The sequence below is a fragment of the Protopterus annectens genome, chromosome 2.part0 (genome assembly GCF_019279795.1).
Source record: "Protopterus annectens isolate FY-2018-M chromosome 2.part0, PAN1.0, whole genome shotgun sequence".
NCBI classification, from domain to species: Eukaryota; Metazoa; Chordata; order Ceratodontiformes; family Protopteridae; genus Protopterus; species Protopterus annectens.
In genome coordinates, this window is record NC_056728.1 from 1,664,852,759 (window position 1) to 1,664,878,755 (window position 25,997).

Here is a 25,997-nt window from a genome sequence, read left to right on the forward strand (position 1 = left end):
CTGGTATCAGTATGAGTGCCATGCAGTGCTCATGGCCGATAAGTACACAGTCCAGTATTATCTGGAAAAAAACTTCAGATTTTGGAGCTTTTCAAATTTCAGAATTTTAAATTAGGGATTGTGAACCTGTATTATCTTACATTCTGTTTCTTTCTGGATCATTAATGTTCTATTAATGTTGTCAAATGTTTGCCTCCCCTCCATAAAACTACATCAATCAATATCTATTAATTTTGGCACCACTTTTGCCATTCTTTTTAATCATTATAGACATAAACACTTTCATGTTTTAGTATTAAAATGGGCCTGTATGAAGCTAATCTACTAGATCTTCTACCTCTTTAGGTGTTACAGCTACCACCGCTTTCTTCCAAGATGTTTGTACTTCTCCTCCTCTTAAATACTATTAAACAAAACCTTCCAGATTTTTATCAGTTTTTCCCCTCCTAGATTCCAAACTTCCACAGGAATACTATCTATTGCTGAGGACTTTCCTCTGCATTGGTTATACATCACTTTTTTATCTCATCTCCTCCTATCCTGTTAGTAATTGAGCCTCATCTACCTCTAACCTTAGCATATTTAATTCTTCCATAAACATTTCTATTTGTGCCTTTTCTTAATTTCCGCATTTCTCTGCTTTAAACAGACTTTCATAGAATTTCTGAAATATTTCTAATACCTCTACACGATCTCTTGTTATCTTCCTTGTTATAGGATCCCTAAGTTTGGTGACAGCTCTTTCTACTTTCTGTTGCCGGAGTTGTTGTGCTAAAAGTTTTTGTGCCCTAGAGTTATTATCAAATAACAGTTGCTTAACAGCAATCTTTCTAAACTCATGCATATTATCAAGGTAACCCTTATTTTCTGTTTAGCATTCTGCAGATGCTCCTCTTCTTGTTCTGTGAAATTCCCCCTTTTCTGCAATATTTTAACATTTGTCAGTCCCTTTAAATAATTCTTGTTACTTCTAACCATATCTCCCTTTCTTTTATTTCCACCCTATTTTTAAACTACATTTAAATTTTATCCCACTCCCTGGCTATATTTTCAGAAGACATTTCTATAGTTTCTAATAGCTCCTGAATAATTTCTACTACCCATTCCTTAAATTCCTCCCTTTTCAGCAATTAGGCGAGAAAGCACCAGTGTCTCATTTTCATTTCGTTACCCAGTGTTTTTATTTTAGTTATTATTGTTACATGATCTGAAATAGTTAATAGGTGTGTATCAAGACTTTCAATTAAATGCACATGTTCCTGTGAAATGTAAATTCTGTCTAGCCTAGCCCAGTTTTTGTATCTTCAGGAATAATATGCAAATTCACTCCAAACTCCTAGTACTGAATTCACATCTTCCATGCCAAATATTTTCACAAATATCTTCAAAACTCTACCCTTCTTTGTTACATTTTCCCTTCTATGCCCCCCAGAAACATCTTCACTGCTGCAAATCAAATTCCCGTCCCCCACCTATAATTAATATTCCTTGCAGAAAGCTGATTATTTGTCCCAGAATTTTCTTAAGCTCCTTTATACTCATAGCAGTTTTAGGTGGAATATAAATACATGCCAGTGTAATCCTCCCTCTTTGTCTCTAGCCACTTAGTACTACAAACCTACCATTATTTTTTTTATTCTCTTCTGTTACTATTGGAACTCCTCTTGAAATCAATATAAGTACTCCTATTTTCCTTTGTCCCAAGTATTCCACTGAATAACCATCCTGAAAACCTTTCTTTATCAAATTCACATGTTCAGTTCTTTCCAAGTGTGTCTCTTGTAGCATAGTTATTTGCACTCTACATTTTTTCATATAGTTCACTACTCTTTCTTTTTTGCACTTACCAGTGAGACCATTGATATTTAAAGACATTATATAAACCATCAATGGATTAAGAAGTTAACACTCCCACCTTTATTGTTAATTGTCTAGTTCCAGCTTTTGTGCTACATGCATACACTGTTTGGCATGTTGCTCTTTTATACAGTTTTTTCTTGTCCTATCTATTTCAGGCTATAAGATCTTGCAAAACTTTTTTTTATTGAAAGCCCTCAAACAAAAAAAAAAACAACCCCTCCAAATATCCCCCTAAAACCTATTAACTTAATACTAACACACAAAACTATGTACATCTTCAAATTTTGATGTTTTACTCCCTTAATAGGAACAATTGTCCCAAAATGACAGCCACACTCACTGACTTGAGATAACCTAAAAGAATGGTTATCCATTGCAAGATGCACGGTACAGCCTGTGCTTCTACTAAGTGCTGTCTGGTTTTGTCTTATCTTTATAGTCCAACCCCATTTGGTTTTGTCAAGGGCAGGCCATGCCTGCTCAACATGTGGGACTTTTATGAGGAGGTCACCGAAGCAATGGATGAGGGAAAAATGGTTCACAATGCCTACCTTGACCTGGCTAAGGCATTTGACACAATACCCCACTCAGACACTGTTGACAAACTCAAGAGGTTAGATACAAACCTTTATGTCACCCAGTCGATAGCCAGCTTACCCACAGAGAGGACCCAGGAAGTTAGAATTGGGAAGTCCACCTCTACAAAGATATAAAACATCCAGAATAAAATGATACATGGATGCATGTAGGTCACTGCAAACACACACCTCCACTTATTTTATAAAATGAATAAGCACTTTCTTCTTGACTGTCATAAAAGACTTCATCAGATGTACCCAAGTAACAAACACAGGAAATTTAAAAGTTGGGAACAATCACATGACTTCCTGGAGTTGATTTTTTAAAGTGACACTATAATACTGGGTTTAAACCATTCATAAAAAATCAGTATGACAATTTCCAAACTAAGTAAGCATTAAAAATTCAAACATAAAATCATGTTACTTTGAGTGAGATTTCTACCCCATTCTTGTGACTCAAGTGGTTTGGGGTAGGCCTTATGATCCCTGTAGTCCACTCTGTCCTTTTCCATTTTTTTATTTTCCTTTCCTTCATTCTTTAAAATTGGACATCAATGGAATGAAAAATGTGAGAATGCTGAATTTTATACTGGTCATACGAATAGTCTTCAGTAATGGACTTCTCAAGCAAACTAATTTCATTGTTCAATGCATCATTTTGTTTAAGATCATGCTTGACTAAGAGCTCCATGAACACACACCCATGTCTATCAAACAGTTGGAGCAGTTCCAGATGCAAAAGTGAATTATTAACAAGACTAGTAGAGTATTTCCATACCCTAAGTCCCTTAGGGACCCTGTTAGTTTTAATAGATTCCAAAAGGTAACTGTTCTCCAACTGTAACTTAGCATTTTATACAGTTTATATTCAAACTCCTATAGTCACTCAGTATGGCTACTGATATTCCTTGGTGAATCATGATTAAAATCTAACTTTATTGTAGCCATTCTTCTACTCTCATGACTGTATGGCCAAGAAAAACATGTGACACATTACCAATGCCATTAACATGAATATGGCTGCCTATAGGAGCCTGTGCTTCCTTATTTCTAGCAGTATTAAAAATAGGATAAAGTCCAGTGGGTGCTCTGTCATAACTGCTTTCTCATATGTCAGGTATCTGTACAAACTCCAATTTCTGCAATAATTGTTGGACAGACAAACTTAAATTACTGACTGACCATTGTAATTCCTCAAATTCCAAGTTGAGTAACAGGTGTTGAGAACTGCTGGGAGCGTCTGTAGACATACCGTGAAGAAAAACACAAACAAACTGATAAAACAGCCTGAAAAAACAAACCAATGAATGAAATGATACACAGATGCATGTAGGTCAGTACAAATACACGCCGCTGTTTGTTTTATAAAACAAATATGAGCTTTTGTCTCAACTATCATAAAAGACTTCATCAGATGTTGCAAGGTAACAAACACAGGAAATTTAAAAGCTAAGGAACAACCACATGATTTCCCATCTTAATGGAAGATAAAGCTAACACACAAACCATGGCTATTACATGTGAGACTTCTGGGTCCTTGGAGGCTGTGTCTAAGCCTGACTATAAATGTAGTTTTACTACTACTTTTTCTTTGGGCCATGAGCAAATTAGGTGGGTTTTAAACAAAAATTGGTCCATAATGAATGACAGTTTGGCCATAAAAGAAATACTGGGTGACAGGCCACTTTTAATATATAGAAAAGACTTAACCTTCAAAAATATAATTTTGAATCCCAGAAAAGGCATGAGAGAGTTAACATGAGCCAGTAATTTAGCTTTGTTAGTCCAACAATTGTATTACACATTAAATTCTGTTTTGCTTTATCTATTTGTTTGCAATTTGTTGGAGCTTTTCTCCCCGGGTCTCCACTGAAAACAGGCCATCTGGCCCAGTTGGACACTACCCAGTAATCAAAAGTAATAAATAATGATTGCAGAAATTGGAGTTTGTACAGATACCTGGCACATGAGAAAGCAGTAATGACAGAGCACCCACTGAACTTTATCTTTCATTTATTTATTTAACATTTGTTTACCGGGAAAGTCCAACTTGGAACGAGCCACTTTTCAGCAAAGGCCCGGTGAGAAACATTTCAGATGCATGTCTTATATTTAAAACTACTAGAAATAAGGAAGCACAGGCTTCTATAAACAGCCATATTCATGTTAATGGCATTGGTAATGTGTCACATGTTTTTCTTGGCCATACAGTCCTGAAGGTAGAAGAATGGCTACAATAAAGTTAGATTTTAATCATGCTGCACCAAGGGATATTGGTAGCCTTACTGAGTGACTAGAGGAGTTTGAATACAAACTGTTAAAAATACATAAGTAACAGTTACAGAACAGTTACCTTTTGGACTCTATTAAAATTAACAGGGTCCCTAAGAGACTTGGGGTATGGAAATATCCTACTGGCCTTTTTAACAATTCACCGTTGCATCAGGAACTGTTCCAACTGTTTGATAGACATGGGTGTGAGTTTATGGAGCACTGAGTCAAGCATAATCTTAAACAAATTGATGCATTGAGCAATGAAATTAGTTTGGTTGACAAGTCCATTACTGAAGACTATTCATATGACGAGTATAAAATTCAGTATTCCTGCATTTTCATTCCATTGATGCCCAAATTGAAAGAACGAAGGAAAGGAAAATAAAAAAAAAATTGGATAAGGACAGAGTACATTACATGGACCATATGGGCTACCCCAAACCACTCGAGTCACAAGAATGGGGTTGAAAACTCACTCAAAGTAACTACCAACAAAAGGAACCAGCACAAGATATGATGCATGTCAGTAATGGACCACAGCAGAAAGAAGAAAACCTGGGGGAATACCCTTTAGAATTTCCACTCCTGCAGTGATCCGAGCAGTTGAAAGGGAAGCAACAACAGATAAGAGGACAGTGGCCAGGGCTGACTTACACACCACAGTATTCTGGGGAATGGCAGAAAACAGTGCAGAGGAAGAAATCATGGAAATAGTTACCAATGAAACAATCGACTCTGATACCACAGAACTATGTCAAGTGGTGACCAACAGAACGTGAGACTTTAATGTATTTAATTTTAGTTCCTATAATATCAATAAGGGGCATACTGACATGTTCTCAAAAGGTTTGACTTTTGTTAAGGGCAAAAGGGCCACCACTGTTGAAACTATTACTGATTTAAAAATGTATGTAAGAAAATGAATCTGAGTATTTTGTATGAGCAAAGTGTTCTTGTAACTGCTTAGTATTTTTAACCCACACCTGCATCCTATTTTACAACTTTTTCAGAAAATGTATGAACTTGACCTGAGATTTACCTTTAAGTCCATCACGGGGTAGAGAATTCCAATCTAACAGAAGAGGAAATAGTTTTATTGAATTCATTGAGATCTTCTGAAATCAGAATCATGAAACTGGAAAAAGAGGGAGGATTGCTGTCATGGACAATATGGACTATGTGGATAGAATGTATAACATCTTATTTGAGGATACTTACAGCCGAGTCTCAAAAGATGAGTTAAACATTGCATACAGAAATATTCACATTATGGTGCATGACATGCTGATGCAAGAACAAATTAATCTTGACACATTTAACTATCTGAGTATAGAAGATCCCATGGTACCAACTATATTCTAGGTACCTAAAATACACAAAGACAGACAAAATTCACCAATGTGACCCATCGTGGATGCTAGATGTTCCATCACTTCCTCTATGGCCAAATATTTAGACCACCATTTAAAAGGAGCAGTACAGAAGGTTGCACACTTGTGTAAAGAGTCTTGGGACTTTCTCAAAAAATGCAATAATTTGATTTTTGATGATGCTCTTATTTTTCTAACTATTAATGTCAAGGATTTGTTTACAGTAATTTCGCACTCCACAGGGGTGCAATGGTTCATGAAATTTCTTAGTAACAGTACTGATCTGTTTTAAGAGAGAATTAATTTATTTACTACACTTTTAGACTTGGTACTACATAATTATATCTATTTTGAAAATCAATATTTTGTTAAAAAAATGTGTGGCTATGGGATCTGCTTGTGGGTCTTTATACGCTAATGTAGTCATGGTAGAGTGGGAAAGGAGGTTTGTCCTCAACAATCACTTCAAAAGTTCATGGTACCTCAATACGAGGTACCTGGATGACATCTTTATAGCATGGAAGGACAACATTAATAAGCTTCTTGTTTTCCTAGATTACATTAATAGCACCACGGATTTTTAAAAATTTACTCATGATGTAGGAGAGAACCTAGCCATCATGTTGATAAAAGATAATATCAACAGGAAAATTATTTCTAGAATATACAGGAAACCCACCTATTCTAATTCTTTTTTGCATTTCAGTAGTTTACACCCCACCAAGCAAAAGAAGGTGGTAGTAAAGGGGCAATTAGTATGTGCAGCACAGATGGTAACCTTGTTTAATGACATCATAGAAGAATGTGAAAAACTTAAGAGTATGTTGCTTAAGAGAGGGAACCCTGAAGCCTTTATTGATAATTCTTTGTACAAAGTTATTAATAAAAGGAAAAACAATAGTTACTCTCTCATCTTAATGGAAGATAAATCTAACACACAAACTATGGCTATTACATGTGAGACGTCTTGGTCCTTGGAGGGAAGGAAAACTTGACTGATGTAGTTTTATTACTACTTTTTCTTTTGGTCACAAGCAAATTAGATGTGTTTTAAACAAAAATTGGTACATAATGAACAGTTTGGCCATAAAAGAAAAACTGGCTGATAGGCCACTTATCATATATGGAAAAGGGTTAATCTTCAAAAATATTTCTGAATCCCAGAAAAGGAATGAGAGAGATGACATTATTTATGGAATGTATAAATGTGGTAGCTGTAATTACTGCAAGAGTATACTTTGCTGTTATCATTTTATAGTAAAAAATCAGTGGTTCAAAGTGAAAGGAAGATATAACTGTTTAACTAAAGGTGTTGTTTATTTAGCCCTGTGCCAGAACTGCTGTGGATTCTATGTAGGCAAAATTGAGTGCATGTTAAAAGAAAGAATATATGAACACCTTTATGAGATTAGGAAAAAAGTAACAAAAATTCCTTAACTAAACATATTATTGATTGTCTAGTGTCATGAATTTAAATGTGTGGTGCTAGAACAATTAAATGTGAACCCAAGGGAGGACCACGGGGTCTGCTATTAGAAAAGCTGTACTGGCAGTTAGAACTTAATGTAGGCAGTACCCCAGGGCTCAATGAAGTTTCATCTATCAGCTGTTTATTAAAACTAAATGCTTACAGGTGATGAAACTATAATTTAAGAATGGGTTTTACTATTTTTTCATTATATGATTTTAAGTTTGAATTTTTAATGCTTATTTAGTTTGGAAACTGTCATGCTGATTTCATATGAATGGTTTTAACATAATATTACAGTGTCACTTTAAGAAATGAACTTTAGGAAGTCATGATTGTTCCCTAGCTTTTAAACTTCCTGTGTTTCTTACCTTGCAACATCTGATGAAGTATTTTATGATAGTCAAGACAAAAGCACTTATTTGTTTTATAAGATAAACAGCGGTCTGCATTTGCAGTGACCTACAAACCTCTACAAATAGGCCAGTCACAAGCCAATTCCCTCTGGGATCACTCCTGGGACTGCCTCTTTTTGTCATTTACATCTCTGAAATCAAGGCCAATGTCAGTGGCTTCTAGCTGACTAAATTTGCAGATGATTGCAAATTAGGAGCAGTCATAGAATCCCCCACCGACACTAATGTTCTCCAGGAAGGGCTGACACAGACAAATATCTTGTGTCAGAGTCATGGACTAAAACTAAATGCCAAGAAATGCAAAAGAGTATCCTTCGAGAAGTCATCCACCCCTGGTAACTATCATATTGACAACACACCCCTAAGAGTTGACCTAGTGGTCAGGGACTTGGGGACACACATGGACAGTAATCTAGCCTTTAACTATCATGTGTCTGCAGTAGTGAGGAAATCATTCTATATTGTGCAACTCAGAAACAAAGGTATGGCCTCTAGGTCCAAACAAGTCATTATTCCACTGTATTCAGCATTCATCAGACCTATCATTGAGTTCAATGCCCCCTTTGGTATGTACTTAACCAGGCATATACAAACAACTGGAATGTCCACAGAGGTTCTTCAATAAAAGAATACAGGGTATACGTAACATGTCCTTTGCAGACCACATCAAGGCCTTATCCCTGTATTCTGTCTCCTACAGGCTGTTGAGGGGAGATCTATGCATTGCATACAGGGCACTGCCAGACCCCACTATAATGGATCTCCTACATATCCACAAAACAAACAGCAACAGAATTACCCATTCTATCTGAGATATATAACAATAAGTATCCTGTTTTTTGGCTTATGTTTACTAGTTACTGCTTCTAGCAATTTATATATAGCACTTTTTATTACCTGTGGCATACTTTTTACTGTATTTTATTGCTATTAATTAATCTGCGTTGTTAAACTAAAATGGTCTGCCTTACAGGGCCTGATAAACAAGGTTTTTACTGTCACACTGTTTATAAAGCTTTTTAGCTAGTTTCACTGTGTGAAAGGTATTAACGGAAATTTTCTCTACTTGTTAAGCACCTACTTGTTTGTTCTGATTTCCTGCCAAGGAGTGTGTCATATAACTGATTTGTTTTCAGTTTAAAGCATTCTGTAGAGTCTCCTTGCTCCTTTATCTGTTTAAAACTTTCATTTTGTGGCTCACTGCTGTTCTTCTGCTGTGATAAACATTTCTATAGTGTTTGCTGTCTAGAAGACTGTAGGCTAGTAGCTTTAGTATTGTTCCCCACTCTCGCTCACTGTTGGTGTCTTGCTGTTATTCTTAGTGGCTTTGCAGCTGCCTGCCCCTACTGTAAATTTGATCTGGGACACTCCTCCCAGTCTAGTGTCATTAGCTCATTCTACCTAATACAGAGAGAACCCACTTAGTTTCCTAACCTTGAATTATCTTCTGCTTCTCTTCTCTCCCTTTCCTTTACAAAAAGAAAAAAAACTTTGCTAGAATCTCCCTGTGTTCTGCTTAACTGTAATAAAAAAAATGTTACACTTGTTTCCTGCCTTTCCTGTAACTAGTCTAGTCCAGATACAGATTTGCTAAATCCAGGACTGTGTGTAAGCTTCTGAGCCCCCCAAGCCTGTCTGTGTTGGAGGGAAGCCTGCTAGCTTATCAATGGGAGTGGTAAGCACTAGGTAACCTATCTACTACATAAGAAGTGGTTTCTGGCCCAGAAATTGTAGTTATTGGCCGTTTGGGCAGTTTTTCCATCTCTCTCAATTTCCTGATTTAAAAGCCCGCATTTGCACTTGTTCCCCCCCCTTCCTGTAACTAGTCTAGTTCAGATACAGATTCTTAGTTTTAGCACTTGAATTTGCTTATTCGTGCTCAGCACTTGTTCAGAATCTGTTGGAAGCACTAAATAAGCTACAAATTACTACAGCACTCAATATTCCTCATTACCTAGAGGAAAACAGCTTTTGTACTTACTTTCCTCACTTGCGTAGAGAAAAATAGCTCTTGTACTCACTTTCCTCACTTGTCTAGAGAAAAAATGTTTCTTATTCAGGAATGTCCAAGGGTCAGCTCCCAGTGTTCTCTCCTATCTATCTGATGAATCTGGGCATCTTAGGCAATGTAGCAATTGCCTCATGTACACAGATAACCCTCTCCTCCTACCACCCAACACTACAATCTGTGAGATGCATTTATCTAGCCAAACTGGAGGTAAAGCTCTCTCCAACCAAGACTGAACTTGACAGTCAAGAGGAGAAGGTAAACACTTGCACCACATCACACTCATCACATAGTCCTACTAAACTACACCACCAAAATCCACACACAGAAACAAAAACATTCACCAAGGCTCTGAATAATAATCTGCTCAAGCAACAGAGACCTCCAAAGCAGAAAGTCAACCAACCGCCACCCCCAACACAACCCAAATGACACATAGCCTATACACTCAGTGTGCCACTCAACCACAGTCCATAAGGCAAAACAACATACCCAACACACTAGTCATAGGTGACTCTATAGTCAGGCACACTGATGTCCCACTCACCAGGCTGAACAAGGAGAAGGTTACTGTCAGCTGCCTGTCAGGTGCCAGGATCTGCCACATAACCCACACACTTAGGTCACTCCACAACAAGTACAAATATGACTCTGTCATTGTCCATGTTGGTGTGAATGACCTGAGACGTACCTCCATGAACTACATGAAAAGAGACATGGAAGAGCTCTCCGATCTTGTAGCCCAGGCAGGTATGACCCTAGCCCTGAGTACCATTCTGCCATCGCCCAGAATGATACCATAGTACAAGGACAAAATGATTGACTTCAACAATTGGCTAAGCTTCTGGTGTCATTCTAAGGAGATCCAGTATCCATCTGCCTGGGACAACATGGTCGACAGACTATAATGCTTTGCCAGAGATGGCCTGCACCTGTCACCCCTGGGATTGTGGATACTGGCTAAGGCTCTTGCTCCCCTGTAGTGCCTTTTTTAGGCAAGGTTCAAATGACAAATTCACCACCGTAATGGAACAGGGAAGCAAATAATGAGAGTAATGCTACTCAATGCTAGAAGTCTAAATCTCAAAATGCACTCCCTCGAGTCACTCCTTAAAATGGAGAACATCGATATCTGTGCAGTGACTGAGACCTGGTGCAAGGCTCCAGAGAGCACCTCTGCATTACCAGGCTATAACTCATACCACACTTTTCCACCACGTAACCTGGACCAGAACACCAAAGGCAGAGGTGCGTCCATATGCATTAAGGATATCCACATCACCAGGCTAGTTGCTCAGCATAATGCATTTGAGGTTATCCAAGTGCAACTAACTCTGGGCAAAACTGCAGTTCAAATTGTAGCTTGCTACAGATCCCCCACCATGCCCCAGGATTCCCACTTCTCTTTTCTTTATATACTGGAAAATAATAGGGTTCAACCAAACACCCTAATAATGAGCAATTTCAACTACCCCACCATTAACTGGGAAAACTAATCATGTACCAACTCCGTCACTCAATGCTTTCTGGAATTCATAAATTCCAATGCCCTGGATCAAATTATCCACACCCCCACCAGGGGTAACAATATCCTAGACCTAGTCATTACCAACATGAGTGACCGGTGTTCCACACCTGAAGTCAACTCCTCATTGGTCAGATCCGACCATAAGCTAATCACCCTAGATATCCACATCTCGCCCTCACCCCCCATTAAGGAAACCATGGTAAAAAATTTCTCCAAAGCCAACTTTATGCTTCTTAAGACAGAAGTGGTGAACTTCATGACACCCACGCAGATGGACAACACAGTTATGACTGCTGAATCCTACACAAATGCGCTCTATAAGCACCTACACGAGTGCATGGATCGTCATATCCCAAACAGAACCAAGACGCTATCCTCCAAAAAAAGAAAGCCAATCTGGTGGTCCCCTGCCATAAGCAAACTCTACAACAGAAGGAAGAAACTGTTGCAAAAGAGAGTAAAATCCCATGAGTGGAGGAGCTCCCTGGTGAGCCCCAGTAAGAAGCTGAAATCCCTTATAAGATCCTCCAAAACTTGCTATGAAAACAAAATTGCCACTGATTCTAGGGACAACCACAAAGCATTCTAAAGCTATGTCACGAATCTCAATGGCAACACCCAGATCTGTTCTGAGTTACAGCACAACAGTGCGAAAATTACAGAACCAACTGATATTGCCAAAATCCTGGTGGATAGGTTCAGTGCTAACTTTACTCCCCTCTCACCCCCTAAAGGGCCCATATCTACACAGGAATAATGCAGAGTCCCTGTAATCACAACTACGTACCTGCGCTCTCTAAAGCCAAAAACACAGCATCCATGGGACCAGACAACATCCCAGGCTGCGTTTTACACGAACCTCAGAACGAACTGGCTCCCCACCTAAGTACCATGTTCAATCATAGCCTCACATCAGACTTTGTGCCCACTGAATGGAGTACACCAACAGTTATCCCACTCCATAAAGGGGGAGTCACCACTGATCCCGGGAACTATCACCCTATTAGCCTGATGAGCCAGGTCTGTAAGGCCATGGAATGTATCATCATGGAACTCATAAACAAAGACATTGGTAACCTCCAACTCTGGACCCCACCCAGTTTGGGTTTGTGAAAGGCATATCATGCCTACTGAACCTGATCGACTTCTTTGAGGCAGTCACCAAAGCCGTAGATGAGGGTAAAGTGGTTCACACAGCCTATCTTGCCCTCGCCAAGGCTTTCAACACCATCCCCCATTCTAGAATTATAGCTAAACTCACTAAACTAGGTATAAATCCCTACGTCACAAGATAGGTTGCCAACTGGCTCACTGACAGAACCCACACTGTAAAAGTTGCAGACTCCAAATCTGACTTCAAACCAGTGACAAGTGGAGTACCACAGGGTTCAGTCCTGGGACCTCTCCTGTTTGGTATCTACTTCTCTGAAGTACATGCTAACACAGAATGGTCTATATCATAACACTGACATGTTAAAATGTCGACTCTGACTTGTTTGACATGAAAATGTCGAACTACAAGGTTACCAAACTGCCAAATTACTGATTTCTTTCCAATGGATAGAAATCGGTTGGCTGTTCTCTTACACCTGCCCTTTCCCTGACTGTAGTGCGGTCTCGGAGTAAGAATATTTAGTTAGGGCGTGTGTGGGGGCAAAGCCCCCATTTGTTTTTATGTGGCGTTGGTGTTTGGTCATTTATTCATTCTTCAGTTCAATTGTCTGGTCTGCTCCCACTAATACGATTAACCAGCAGTACCAAAAATATCTCAAAGTGAGAGAGAAAGAGAGAGAGAGAGACAGAGATAAAGGAGAGAATATACTTGATTGGGTGGCAGTTTCTACATTGTAGTAGGCATTCTGGTGTCATGCAAACACTTTTAATAAATTTAGATTTGACGTACAGAACTTCATTCATATTTCCACTCTGTCCTTAACACTCCTCACACATAGACATAATAAACCTAGGCCCCTATCATGGATTCCCTATATCATAGCCCAGTTATGCAGGATTAACTCAGAATAATCTGTCACCTGATCTTCCAAAATATAAGATACAAGCAGCTTCTACTTGTGAATGCTTAGCAATTCTTAAAACAATAAATAACTTATCAGCAAACTGTAACTTGAAAAATTTAAGTTTTGGTCTCAAAAGACAGATAATTACTAATAATTACAGAAAATGTACCTCTGCCTGTTTCTAAAAGAAGTACTGCCTGGTACTGTATATATTTCATGCTGTACTTAGGCATCTTTGCTATATACCCCTGTATAATGACAGATTCATGAAAAACAAATACATGACAAGTTCAGCACTGCTTTCCACCTCTACTATGCTCATAATTATAACCAGGCTACTAGCTAGAAGTTTTTCTTACTATATGTGAATGTGTACTTAGCCTCTTCCATTTCTATAGTGTTTGCTGCAAGCAAAAAAAAAATGCATGGCTAATATTTTTGTGGTAACCCTCTTAAGGCACTAGTATTTTCTGAATAAAAGTATCTCCATTATTCTTACATAATATATACTCCACTATTTTTGTTTTATTTTATCTTGCATTTGAATAATTTTCCCGGGCTGCCATGGAAAATGGGACATAATCCAGTCTGGACGGGGGGGCTAGACTTGTGAAAACTGCCTACCTTTCAGCTTGGTTGTTAAGTCTAGGGTGCTGCATAACCAACTCTCAAGCCAATTATTACAGAAAGCAGTCAGTTATATAGCAGGTGCTGAGCAGTTAACAAGGAAACACAAAGAAGAACATGTTTTCTTTTACTTACTGAATTCGGAAAACATGAACATAGGGATGTGAAGTATATGGCTTACATAGTGTAATTCAATGGTCAAGAGAAAGAACAGTGGTTAGCTTAGTAAGTGATCCTTAGAGTGCAAGGACTACCATTTTGAGGGAATGATACAGCCACTTTCCAGCACAGGGCAGTAAATCTTGCAATCCATTAAAAACTAAAATCAAATAAACCCCCTGGATTAGATGGCATACCAGTGGCATACAATGACCTTCCACCTCCTGTCTAAGGCCTTCTTTGGAAATCTTGCCCTTCTGCATCACAAAGAGTGCAAGAGTCTCATTCTTGGAAGTATTCCCTCTTGCTACCACTAATAAACCCAGTAAAACCCACTTGAGCCACCTAGCTATAGCCTAATATCCCTACCAAATGTCAATAACACAATTTATATGGTCATATGGGTTACTAGGTAATTCACCATCCTTTCTTCCGTAATATATGCAAAATGTACACAAATATTAGGCATATGTATTCTTGTAACAATGCCATCTGAGAAGTTGCTGTAAATGTCTTAAGAAAATTAAAAGCTTGTTAAAGTAGTTTGTGATTAGGTTAATAGCTAAATTTATTTGAACAAGGATAAAGTAAATGGAAGAGCTATGAGACAGCCTCCAGTCAGAGTATTACTGAATACCTTATCCCATCTGACATCACAGCCCAGATTTAATATTGTGAGCCCTAAGCAAGCTTTATCTTCTAGACCATGATATGATACCCATAGTTTCTGGTTGTGTAGTGTATCTTTCTAAGCACGTTCCTTAATCATAACTATGCACCCAGCTCACCTCTCAGTGAAGTATTTCTATATATTTGGTCTTACTAGGTTAAAATGTGAATAAAAAGTACATTAATACTGGAAAACAAAACAGTGCAACATTGTTCTGACTGAAATGTTACATACTTAAATACAGTGCATCATGACCCATAGCCAAGACTGCAGTTGTCTAGAAGTGTTAAAAGTTGGTTTAATAAATGCTCTGTGGATACCAGGGAAGGGCTGCTACATTGTTTTTATGCAGAAGGAAAGGAACAGAACCTATAGCTGGAAAGAATATAGTTGAAACTGCTAAGGGGTATTATTGCTGTAATGAAAAGAAAATGCATTTTATTAATATCATCATCTTACTGTAAACAGGTATTGATGTTCTTCAAAAGGCCACTTATTAGAGGTGTTGTTTGGTCAATTGCTAGTTTGCATCAATTACACAATTATTTTGAACTGTGATAAGTACACCCAAAAGCAAATATAGCTGAAATAAGTCTAAACATTTAAAGCGTGTAAACATATAAAACCTATCTGAAAAAAACTGAACAGTTTAGCTTCTACCTTCTTAAATGCATATACCTTATATTGAGTTTGCCCTGGTTTGTTTACTAACAAAAACCTTAAACAAGGACAACACTGCAGGTTTAAAAAAATGCGGACGCCCTGTGTTGCATTTTGAAATTGATGTATGGGTACATCATACTTCATAGTATGATGAGTAACCTTTAAATATTTTACTTACAAAGAGACCAATCGCAAGACATCCTGAAAATTCTCATGAAAAAATCAGACTGATCACAGAAGCACTCAGACACACTCCGCAGTAAAATAGTCAACTAACATCACTGCAGCCACACATCTCTTCCTTGTCCCATCCCTCTCCAGCCAAATGCCTTACCTGACAGCAACTCCCCATCACTCGGCTTGCTCGAGTCCGAGTCCATCTCTGCAACCTGCAGCACCAGCTCATGGGGTTTACTAAGGGAAGTATTTCTATAGACAGACCAGAGCATGTGTAGCTCAGTGAGAAACTCAACATGGCAGCCACGAGCCTGCAACCAGGACCTTTGATATGTTCTTCCCACTTAACACTGCTGATGCTACAGCTGCTGCTGTATTTTCTAACAAACTGGGGATGAGCAAGAGTTACTGAATACAGACCAGAGACACAAGAGTAAACAAACCCTGCTGATTTATCTGTTACACATTGGGTAACTCATGCCTGTCCGGATGAGCATCCCAACCACACACACACACACACACACACACACACACACACACACACACACACACACACACACACACAAATGCACACACAAAAAGATGTTTCCTACTTCAGCCAGAATCCTTTCTGTATTCCGTTCGCTCTGCAGTAACTGCTCCAGACAGAATTCTTTCTGTTCGCTTCGCTCTGCAGTAGATCCACTTCCCAATAGAGAATGAATAAAAATAACTACTCTGGCTCCATTTGAATAAAAATGGCTGCTGCTGTGCTCCATTACTGCCCAAAGAGCTTGCATGTGAATAAAAATGTTTCGCGCTTGCTCACATCTGGACTAATGGTATTTGAATAAAAATGTTTCCCCGCTCGCACACATCCATTCAAAAGTCAGCCAGAAACGTGTGCACATGAGTCCTTGAGCTCAATTCTGACAGGCTAGTAGCCCTGACGGAGCTGACGTCACCATGCACATGATGACGTCAGCTCAAACAGCGGAAAAATAAATAAAAAATAAAAGCTGTGAAAAAGTTGGAAATGAAGGGGTGTCACTCGGGAACCATGGCACCCCATTATTTGGACCCCAAAACTCAGAAAAAGTTGGGAGGTATGAAGGCAAGGCTATTACCTGTTGAGCCACTGACACTCTCTGGCAAAGGAACAATACTTGGCAAGTGATCATGAAGACCAAAACATGTCTAGCCATATACACCTTTAAGTAAACACACTTAAATGTTCTTGTCACCTTTTCAAGAACTTGCTAGTTGCTCACCTCCCAAATGCAGCCGAGCTGTACATGATACACATGATGTAAATTTGTGTCTATACAACCAATTGTCAATACTAACCATAATGGTAGTCAAAATAGTACTTTGCCTGTGGTGATAATTTACTCTATAGGGAGGAAAATAAATTGAGTTAGGAACCTATCCTTCCAGTGAGTCTTGTTTATTTATTGGACTAGATTTTGGTTCCTGGTGTGGGTGTTTGAAGAGCCTCCAGTGTTGCAAAGAAACTGAGGTCAAATAGGATTGGGTCTTTCATGGCACAAAATGCAAAACACAGGTCACTTTGCTGCAACCGATAGGCTACTGAGCATATGGAGAGTTGTGCTAATTTATCTGGATAGTAGAAGTTTTTAAAATCTTTAATTTTCTTGGTTAGAAATTTCTGCGCCTTTTCCAGTTGAGTGATATGCTTGGATTTGTAGATAGCAAAGTGGACACTGTATTTGATGATTGGCAGACTGATTTATTTGAATCTTGAAGATATTCTCTTGGAAATTAACTGGGCCAGATAGAAGGATTTCCTGACTATGATGGAAATATGATCAAATGACAGTTGTTCACATAAGCACCCAGATCTCTTACGACTGCATCTCTCTGAAGAGGTGTGCCAATTATAACATACAAGTCAGAAGCATCATTTTTTGCCAAATGCTGCTACTCTGTACTTTTTGCATTTAATCTGTGACCATTTTTGGTACATCTGGTATGTGCTTGCTGCAGACCTTGCTGAAGCTGTTTAGTATCAGTGAATGAGTACATAACAGTGCCCAGCAATCAATCATTAGAAAACTTAGTCAACCTCACTTCTAGACTATTGGCTCAGATGTCTGAAAATAAATGCCAAACTGGCAAGGGCCCAGCACTGATCCCTGTAGTATCCACTAGTTACAGTTTTGTGCTCCAAGGGAGTGCCAACATGTTTCACAACTTGGGATCTGTTGGATAGCCAGTTTGCAATCCAGTGGACAAAGTAAGGGTTTACACTAAGTTTGTTCTTAATTTTCACTAATACCAGCATGGGTTGATAGTGACAAAAGACTTTGTTAGGTCGAGAAAAGCAGTGTGACTGCTGTCCACAGCCTCTGTGAACTTCAAAAAAAAATAAATCTTACTAGGCATATTTACAGATTGCTTTAAATTGTTATGGTATATGTTTGTGTGTTTTCTTTTAAAAATCAGTTAATCGCTTTTACTGAACAATATAACTTGGTAGGCTTTGCACACAGCTGCTGTTTTACGAAAACATCTCAGATGTTATGAATATTTGTTATAGCCTAAACAGAAAGATTAAGCAGCTACATAGGTTCATAGGTGCTTACTAGGTTAACAACCACAAGGGCCTTTTTAAACCTAGCCATGCATCCCAAATCTCTAAGTTCTGATACCCTTGATAAGTATAAGCATGGGTCTGGGAGATGAACCATTTACAGGTTACCGGTTTGCATTAGTGACATAGGTGCCAAACCAGGGATGAATTTCTGGTTTCACATCCAATTGTCCAAGTTGCACTTGAATTGGGTTAGGGAGGAACTCTGCTTCACATGGATGGGGACCCTGTTCCATAGATGGGGTAGTCTCTGGGATACATGCCTATATCTCCAGCAGATCCTATTTATACCACAGGCAATGTTTAAGTCTTTAGAATGGGTAATTCTGGCACTGTTTGTTTTGTGGATATGCAGGAGGTCCATCAGAGTGGGGTCTGACAATGCCCTGTATGCCAGGCATAGATCTCCCCACAACAGCCTGTAGGAGACAGAATACAGGGATAGGGTCTTGAGGTGGTCTGCATAGGACATATTATTTATGCCCTATATTCTTTTAATGAAGAACCTCTGTGGACATTCCAGTTGTTGGATATGCCTGGTTAGGGGCATTGTACTCAATGAGAGGTCTGATGAATGCCAAATACAGTGAAACAATGATTTCCTTGACTTAAATCCCATACCTTTGTTTATAAGTTGCACAACATAGAATGATTTCAACACCACTGTAGACACATTATGATCAAAGGCTAGACTACTATGTGTGTCCCTAAGTCCCTGACTACTGGGTCAACTCTAAGTGGTGTGTTGTCAATATGATAGTTACCAGGGATGGATGACTTTCCAAAGGATACTATTATGCATTTCTTGGCGTTTAGTTTTAGTCCATGGCTCTGATACCAGTTGTTTGTCTGTGTCAGCCCCTCCTGGAGAACATTTGTGTTAGTGTGAGATTAAATGACAGCTCCTAATTTGCAACCATCTGCAAATTTAGTCAACCAAAGACCACTGACATTGGCCTTGACTTCTGAGAAGTAAATGCCAAAAAGGAGCGGTCCAAAGACTGATCCCTGAGGGACTCCACTTGTGGCTGGCCTATTTATAGAGGTGGACTCCACAATTCTAATTTCCTGGGTCCTGTCTGAGCCACTTGGCTATCCACCATTACAATTATTTGCAATGAGGGGGAAGGGCTTGGCCATGCTGTTTAATGTGTACGGCTACAGCACCACACAAAGAAACAAAATACCTTGCAAAAGGGATTTAGTGACTATAAAATCATGCACCTGAAGACAGTCCAAGCAGCTGTTCCAGGAAGCAGTGCCTTCCTTCATGTCTTTACTTTTCCTGAGAGTTTTGTCAATTACAGCTGTAAAGTTTTATCAGAGCCACTAGAAATATTCTGTTTGAAGCTGTATATGCTTTGAACACTAAGGCTGTGCAGACCCTTCAGATTTCAATGCCTGTATCATAGACATTTTGTAACATATGAGTTACTCTTAGTCTTTTTGTTTTTTAATCTCTTAAAGTGAGTCCACTTGAGAAAGCATCCCTTTTCAAGACAGAACGAAGAGCACTGTCTGCTTAAATGACTTGCTCAGAATCATACAGTATGCAAATGAAGTATGAATTGAACCACATGTCTTTGACTAACAGGAAGCAGCTTATTTATAATTCAGAGTCTTAAATCTTCAGCACTAACTGCTAAACTTTATTTTTAGACTACAACACAGCAGATGCACTGCCAACTTTTCAGCTTTACAATTCAGACTATGCAATAGTAATCTGAAACCAGACCACATATAACATAACAGTAAAAACAGTGTGTTTATTTATTTACTGATAGTATTAAAATGCTTAAGCAATTTAATTATTGTACAAAACAAAAAAGGCAAGCACAGGAGGACTATGGCTGACCAAGTTCGCAGACGACTGCAAACTAGGGGCTATAACTGACTCTCCAGCTGACACAGACATCCTCCAAAAGGGTCTCACTGAGACAGATACCTGGTGTCAAAATCATGGCCTCAAGCTAAATGCCAAAAAGTGCATAGTCATCCCCTTTGGAAAAAACAAAGTACCCACAAACTACCACAGGTGGTAGTCCCCTAAATGCGGAAAATGTAATAAGGGATCTGGGGACCCAAGTAGATAGTAATCTCTCCTTTGATAATCACACTGCCAAAGTGTTTAGAAAATCCTTCTATGTGGCCCACCTAATCATAAAAGGGTTTGCATCCAGATCAAAAGAGGTCATTGTGCCCCTCTACTCATCACTTATCAGACCCATCATAATCTTGGGATGTACCTTACAAGACACCTGCAACAGAAGAACCTCACCAAGAGGATCACTGGCCTCAAACAGATGCCCTATGCAGCTCGACTGAAGAAACTCCAGCTGTACTCGGTTGCATACCACCTACTCAGAGATGATCTCTGCCTGACATACAAAAGCCATGTCCAACCAACAATTGATGGACATGCCACCTAAAGAAAACCATATCCCCTCGGGCCACATGCTTTAGGATCTAAACCTCACCATAACAAAGTTTACCCAGGGATCACTTCAGTGGTTCTGCTGGACAGAGCACAGGAACTAATCTAAGGGGTGGAAGCCAACACATTCTGGCTAGGTTTATAAATGCCTTCGCAGATAGCCTACCTATGAACCTATAAGAACTACAGTACCTTATACAAGCAAAAAGTAATAAGATAAACATGATAAAACTAGGGCTGCAGAATTGAAGTCCACTGTTAAAACTGAAAGTGAATGTGCAAAAGTAAACATGCAGTTCACAAATTAGTGCTACTATACTATTAAATAAACAACGTTTCACCATGAAATGATTTATTTCATCTTTCAAATTAATATGATGCCCTCATACTAAACAGTACATGATATAATTTAGTTTATGTATTTATTTATTTATTTACACTTTGTTGATTAGGTTAGTCCTACTAGGCCAACAATCTCTGCTGACCAAGTTCGCAGACGACTGCAAACTAGGGGCTATAATTGACTCTCCAGCTGACACAGACATCCTCCAAAAGGGTCTCACTGAGACAGATACCTGGTGTCAAAATCATGGCCTCAAGCTAAATGCCAAAAAGTGCATAGTCATCCCCTTTGGAAAAAACAAAGTACCCACAAACTACCACAGGTGGTAGTCCCCTAAATACGGAAAATGTAATAAAGGATCTGGGGACCCAAGTAGATAGTAATCTCTCCTTTGATAATCACACTGCCAAAGTGGTTAGAAAATCCTTCTATGTGGCCCACCTAATCATAAAAGGGTTTGCATCCAGATCAAAAGAGGTCATTGTGCCCCTCTACTCATCACTTATCAGACCCATCATAATCTTGGGATGTACCTTACAAGACACCTGCACAGAAGAACCTCACCAAGAGGATCACTGGCCTCAAACAGATGCCCTATGCAGCTCGACTGAAGAAACTCCAGCTGTACTCGGTTGCATACCGCCTACTCAGAGATGATCTCTGCCTGACATACAAGGCCATGTCCAACCAACAATTGATGGACATGTGCCACCTAAAGAAAACCATATCCCCTTGGGCCACATGCTCTAGGGATCTAAACCTCACCATAACAACAGTTTACCCTAGGGATCACTTCAGTGGTTCTGCTGGACAGAGGCACAGGGAACTAATCTAAGGGGGTGGCGAAAGCCAACACATTCTGGCTAGGTTTATAAATGCCTTCAGCAGATAGCCTAGTACCTACCTATGGACCTATAAGAACTACAGTACCTTATACAAGCAAAAAGTAATAAGATAAACATGATAAAACTAGGGCTGCAGAATTGAAGTCCACTGTTAAAACTGAAGGTGAATGTGCAAAAGTAAACATGCAGTTCACAAATTAGTGCTACTATACTAGTAAATAAACAGTTTCACCATGAAATGATTTATTTCATCTTTCAAATTAATATGATGCCCTCATACTAAACAGTACATGATATAATTTAGTTTATGTATTTATTTATTTATTTACACTTTGTTGATTAGGTTAGTCCTACTAGGCCAACAATCTCTTTGCAGGGGAAATCTGATGTGCAGGCAATCCCGCAGGATTATTGCAGGAGGAACTGATGTGCAGGCAATCCCAGCCCCCCCCCCCCATGCAGCCAATCCAGTGTCCCTTTACTTGGCTATTTCTCCCCAGTTGACAAAAACACTGTTCAAAACTCTCTGCGCATAATGTTTTATGCTTTACTTCTACAATGATTACAGATATCTGGATTTAATTTACAACTTTTATTTCAAGTTTTATAGCAGAAACACTGATAGAAATTTTCTAAACAAAGCAATAGTCTTACAATGAAAACATACTTAGCATTAAAACTTCTCTACCTTTGAAACTTATTGAAACAGCATTGAAACCCACATTCAAAGAAAATGCATCTGGCCAGTGGCAGGTTAGGTTTACCTTTGGGCTGTTTTTAAATCACTGGCCCCTTGCACACATCTTTAGGACCATGCAAAAGTTATTTGATTCACCTTCCTTATTGTATTAATTATAAGGGTCTATGTCAAATATTCGAACTTCCAAAATGTTGAATACCATATGGTCGAGACCATATAGTCGATATTTGGAAGTTCGAATATCTAATAAAAAAAAAAAAGAAAAGAAAGAAAAACATACACTAACAGTGTGTCCCCCACACCCTCCTTACTTAAATATACCAACTCCGAGACTGCACTTCAGTGCAGAAAAGGGAAATTCTCCCATTCTGCACTGTATGGCGCCGTTAAAACTCAACCTTCGAACACTTGAAATGTTGAACATATAGTCTCGACCATATAACGTTCAACATTTTAAGCTTTTGAATAATTGACATAGACCTAATTATAATATATAATAATTCAATTATATCCCTTGCATAATACAGCACCACTTGTTAGAGAGTGTTTTAAATTTATAGTTTTGAACATTTTTCCAGTAAGCAATGAAACAAAACATATGACAAACTGCCCAGTTCAGAACATTTCAACCATAAAAGGCCACTCAAACTTCTGTTCTTGCAATCTACTAATATCAGTCAATATGCACAATCTCTGCAGAAGTAAAAATCATCTGAATAATTCCACAGTAAAGAGATTTGAAACTAATGAAGGGGTTGTTGCTAGAAAACAACTTTATATTTCAGCGTTTCATCTACAAATTCATTGCCTGCTGCCCTTAAAGAATAAATTCCCTATGTTACACTAAAAAAATAAGTTGGCATATTGTAATAGCGAATGGGTGGCAACCTGAAAAACAGGTTCAGAGTTACCAGGCATCTCATCCAGAGGAGGGCATACTCAGGACTGTACCACCCCACCCCATTAAAATACAAATCTCCATGCTGTGGGAGTAGAACCTACAGCCCTCTACATCAAGATGCAAGTATACTTGCTACCTGCTGTGCTACTAACACTGCTTTAAAATTCTATACCACAATAGAGATACTATTTGCTAAACAAAACACTTGCACATTTTAAGCAGACTTAGCATGAGCAGCAGTAAACTTCTCTTCACTTGAAGCTCACAATTCCTTGAAAATGCACTTGAAAATAATTCTAACTAGGGCATTTCACTCTCTTTCACACACACCTCAACCTCTTAGTGGAAGAAATCTGGACAAATCCTAAAATAAATAGAGGCAGATTATAAATATTGCTCTCATGAACTTAGAAAATTGCTAGAACAACAAGATTTGTGTTAATATGCATTTTTCTAAAGGATATGACATCTAAACCTCAAATGCCTATTATTTAGCAACTTCAATCCTTTTTGGAGAATATGGGGCAAAAATCTGGACATTCTGCAAACACATGGACAGCTAAAAGGTATGCTACCTCACACACACACACACACACACACACACACACACACACACACACACACACACACACACACACACACACACACACACACACACCTCTTAAACACAAACACACACATGCACACACCTTCCTGTCACATGTACCTTCATCCGCAGTCCAAACGTCTTCTGGCATTCAAATTCTGTGCAGGTGCTGAAGATGACGATGTAAAACATCAGTTGCACAGCCGCTTGTGCATCTGTGCAACTGGATGCAAAGGGCATTCTTAAAGAAGAACGCCCTTAAAAAAAATTTATTTTTTTTTTTAATTAAAAGAAAATTAATCTTCCAGCCAGCCAGTTCCAGGAGGTGCAAGTGCACCCCCCTTGCACCTGCCTGTGGGTGCCCTTGCTGATGTGGTATTTCCACTAACTAAAGGAAGCATGCAGGGCACTGAGGAATTTCTCTTGCTTTGCTATCTGGTGGTGCTGGAGAGTACTTCCTACTGGAGTTGGAAAGGGATGTACCAAACATGGTGGAGGGTGCAGTGTCTGAGAAAGTTTGGGCTGCTTTGGATTGTGCCATTTCTTCTGACGAACAGTTTTTACACATGATCAGTGAGGAAGAACTTGCTTCTGCAGTTAGAGCTGACTGGAATGCCATTGTAGAGCAAAGACTGTCCACAGACCACTTGTTACTGTTATCTCTTTTGCGTCAGAGTGTTTTTCTTAACAGAATATGGGTTAACAAGGAAATGCTGATGTGAGCAATAAATCTGCAAAAGGAGCTTTGCTTACACCTCTACTCCTGAGAGACAACCAAAAAAAGAACTCTTACATATGCTTCAGTGACTGCTGGAACTGGTCTTCAGATACCACTGCTTTCTAAAAGACAAATTTGGCCTATGGTTCATCTACCTACCCTAACGAATGTAAGCTGGGCAGGTATAGTTTCTGGAACAATATAATAAAGCCGTTAGGCCTTCAAGTTGCTGACATTCACTCTGTTACTCATTTAGAGAGAGAGACTTATGTGAAGATTATTTTTTAAGTGAGGCCTTAGCCTGTAAATTTGTTGAATAATTTAATGCAATTAAGAATGTTCCAGGCTTTAGCCTGTAATTTTTTTGATATGTTTAATGCAACTAAAAATATTTTGTCTTGGAAAATTATGTTCTGTCTGAAATGTATTTTCAAGTTAAGAAAAAAGTTACAATACAGAACTAATTTTGTTTGCAAATAAGATGTTGAAATATATTTATGACACACTGCTTCTGTTGCTGGAGTTACTAAGCACTAAATGCAAGGAGCAGAAGTAGTTTCCTACAGATTCAATGACTGATGTTTACCTAATGTTCAGAAACCTGGTGGAATGTTGCGTGTTGCACAGCCAGTCTCCACTAGCAATATGCATGATGCCTTAGTGTGGGGGACGGGGGAATGATCGTTTAAATCTGCCTTTTCCAGATCCAGGTTCTAATGACATACAGTGAATGCTGCAAACATAACCGGCCTTAGGCATAGGCCAACTAGGCGGCCGCCTAGGGTGTCGTTCTAGCAGGGGCGCTTTTCCAGTATTTATCTGGTGTAGGTATACTAGGATTGGAGCACTGGGTGGTGTGGTAGGGGGCGCCGTGGAGCCCCTTTGCCTAGGGCACCAGTTGATCTTGGGCCACTCCTGGCTGCAAAGTTGGGAGGGTCATAAGTTAAGTTTGTGTGACATGGATACAGTAGAAAAGGAAATCACTCTTATGATAGTAGAGAAACAAAGGAATTAAATACAAGTAAAAGTTACTGATTTGACACTATTCTTATCTTCAT